This window comes from Camellia sinensis, chromosome 11, assembly GCF_055761805.1.
Source record: "Camellia sinensis isolate YWXY chromosome 11, ASM5576180v1, whole genome shotgun sequence".
NCBI classification, from domain to species: domain Eukaryota; kingdom Viridiplantae; phylum Streptophyta; class Magnoliopsida; order Ericales; family Theaceae; genus Camellia; species Camellia sinensis.
The window spans coordinates 10597003-10600496 of NC_138971.1; the positions used below are offsets into that span (position 1 = coordinate 10597003).

At 29.3% G+C, this 3494-nt stretch overlaps 1 long non-coding RNA gene across 1 annotated transcript; it reads right to left on the reverse strand.

The window, feature by feature from the left end:
- Positions 1 to 1573: 1573 nt before the first annotated feature.
- Positions 1574 to 3026, reverse strand: LOC145803064 (uncharacterized). The gene is made up of 2 exons (XR_014345165.1): positions 2284 to 3026; positions 1574 to 1848 (listed from the first exon to the last, which is right to left on the reverse strand). It is a non-coding gene; the product is annotated as an uncharacterized LOC145803064 (long non-coding RNA).
- Between the last annotated feature and the right edge of the window lie 468 nt (positions 3027 to 3494).

Genomic DNA, 3494 nt, shown 5'->3' on the forward strand with positions numbered 1-3494 from the left:
AATATAATTTTCTAAACATCAGGAGCAATATATATTAAAGGGTTGTTTGGGGTGTCTTAAATATATACACTTTTTGTCTTTTTGGACTAAAAAATTGAGAAAAAAATATAGATGTTTGGGTTAACTTTTTGACTTTTTATGAAAAAATATGTATTAAAAAATTGTAAAAATTGGTTTGTAGGAAAAAATTTGAATTAGAAATTGTACAGCCATAATTGTTAACTTTTGATGAATAGTGTTAATTTTTTAACTTTTTAAGTAACTTTTTAATTTTTTAACTTTTTCTTATCTTCCTAAACTTGACCTAAATTTAAATATAAGAAGGTATAAGGGTAATTTATTCATAATTAATTAAGGTAACATATTCCCGAGCCTACGGCCTGTAAGTTGATAGGTTCATGGCTTTTTTTATAGTAATAATAATGTCAAGTTTGACGTGTATAAGAAAAATTAAAAAGTCAAAAATTTATTTAAAAAGTTAAAAAGTTAATATTATTTATCAAAAGTTAATAATTATTATTGTACAATTTTTAATCTTAATTTTTTCTTATAAACTAATTTTTACAATTTTTTATTACATATTTTTTTTATAAAAAGTCAAAAAATTAATTAAAACATCTATATTTTCTTTCTCAATTTTTTAATCTAAAAAAATAAAAAATACACTTATTTAATACAACTCAAGAAACTCTTAATAAAAGCTAAAAGTTGGGTACAGTGTAGTTGAGTTCACGCATAGGTGACGTGTAGCCCCCACCAATTCTGCCAGCTGTCACTTTTAAGATTAGTTGGATTTTGGTCGGCAAAAATAGGACCCGTGTCAGCGTTATTAATCCAACCATTCCGCCAACCAAAAGATATGATCAGTTGTTGGGAGTAATTATTATCTACTTGTTATTGTTTTGGTTTTACTCTTAAGAACAAATTGATGGTAAATCTAATTTATGAAAAGTATAAAATGTTAGGTTTATATATATATATTTTTTTTGTTGTTAATGAAAGAATTATCATTTATGAAATAATTTGGTGAGAAATTATTTTAAAAAATATTTTATTTTTAATTTTATCTCTTAATTTATCTGTTGACTTTTTTAATTATCTATTTGAATTTATATTTATCTATTCAAATTATTTTTATTTTTCAAATTTATATCTATCTATTGAATTTTTTCCTTTTTGTTCAAAATCTGTAGGTTTCTTTTTCTATCTATTTAAAATCTATGAGTTTCTCTCTCTATCTGTTTAAAAACTACAAAGATTTGATCTATCTGTTCAAATTTTTTTACTTTTATCTTTTCAAATGCCTATTCAAATTTTTAAACATCTGTTCAAATTTTTACATATATGTTGAAACAGCAATCCTATTTTAGTAATTTTTTTATTCTATTTGTGTGAACATTCATCAGTTGGATTCCACAAGTATATCCATATCAGTTAAAAATATTTTTTGCTATCTTTTAAATTTTTTCCTATCTATTTATCTGTTGAAATCCAGATCTATTCAAATTCAACTTTGGATTTCAATACAGATCTGGATTTCAAATTCAACACAGATCTGGATTGCAAATTCATCACCATCAACAACAACTACTATTACTAAAAACAAATTGAATAGATAAAATTCAAAATTTATCTATTCAATATTTTTATTTGTACAAATGATCTATCCAAATTTTATTTGTACAAATTTAAAGATTCACGATCTTTTTTTTTTTTCCCCCCCCAAGGTTTTCTCAGCAACCAAATAACACCATAAAAATTGTAAATACTCATATTTGAGCCATTTTAAAGCCATTTTTTAATAAATCTGACTGGATTTTGGAATCAAAATCATAATCGTGGCGTTCCCTACAAAGAAAAGAGATCAAATCAATACTCAAACAATTAAAACGAAAAGGATATTCAAAGATTCAAGTTGCCTGAGGAATTTAAACTGAGATAGTCTACTAAAATCTAGTGTTCTATATCATGTGATTAAAACCCTAACAAGTAAATGACAAAAAATTTGACAAAACCTATTTGTTTTGTATCATGTTATTAGAATAAGAATTATATATATATATATATATACCCATACCTAATTCATCAATATAAACAATATTAGTTTTTACTCTAGCATTGATCAATTCAAAACAACCAAATATATATACTTATATATATAATTCTGTTAGATTGTTAGTTCTAAACAATCTTAGTGCTATATTAATATACGTATCTATATATACATATATAGCGCGCACATACATACACAAAGAGAGAGAGAGAGAGATTTGAAGAACGTACCAACAAAATAACCAGATCTGAGGCAGTAGAGGAGTCCAGACAAAGGCAGAGTTAGTGGCAGCAGCGGTGTACCCATCAGATATCGAAGATGAAGAATGAAGAGAAAAGAGAGAGAACATGAGAGAGAGAAAGAGAGAGAGAGAGAGAGAGAGAGATGATGGCTCTATGGCCAGAGATCTCAAATTTCGACCATCTCTTCCTGGTTGGGGTTTGAGTCAACGGCAAAGTCGGTAGTCTAATCTCAGTCCCAATGATAGTTCGCACCATCGTTTCTCTCGCCTCTTGCCCATTTTACACAGCCCCTAATTTACAATCATTGGGTGCCGACGGTGGGGGTCCTCTATTCCGTCAATGCTGAAGTTTGCGGCTGTAGTGGGGTAGGGGTTACAAGATCTAGATGTAGGAGAAAAATAACCTAGTGTCTTGTCGACGGTAAAGAGTTTAGACTGGATTCTATTTGGTACCTAGGCTATAGCGACGATTGACAACGAAGTCATGGCAGCGACAGTGGCACTCATGGCCCAACAGTAGTAGACGAGAGGCATTAACTTGTCTAGGAGGTATTAGTACCACCGTGACATGCCATAGCTCCACTACGAGAGAGACAATGATGAGAGATCGTTGTCGAAATCACTGTCGGTCCATGATGGGATTAAAAGAGAGGGGTGGATGGTGGATATGCGGCGATCAATGTGACAGAGAGTAGAGAGAGTGGGAGACAGTTTGTGTTAAGAGATAAAGACGATTTAGGGTTTGGTTTGAGTATATAATAGATATATGGGTAATTTTGGTCATTTTACCTCAGCTTGTCCTTATAGACAAAGTATTTGAGCGTTTGGACCTTTAGCCAAAGAAAATTTAAAATTGGATTTATGGACCGAGTGTCATTTTTTAGAGATAATTGTTGAAAAGTCCAAGTTAAGGAGGATATAAGACATTAGGTTTGGTGGATAATTTTTTATTTGTGAGAAGTCCACAATTTATGAAATAGTTTGATGTTTGTTTTGAATGATATTTTGTTTTCAATTTTACTCCTTAATTTATCTGTTGACTATTTTTTTTTTTTATCTATTGACATTCATTGACTATTTGTTCAAATTTGTCTCATATATGTTCAAAAATTTTCCTATCTGTTCAAAAAATTTTCCTTATTTGTTCAAAATTTTCCTATCTGTTCAAATATCTTTCCCTATTTGTTTAATTCTTTTCCG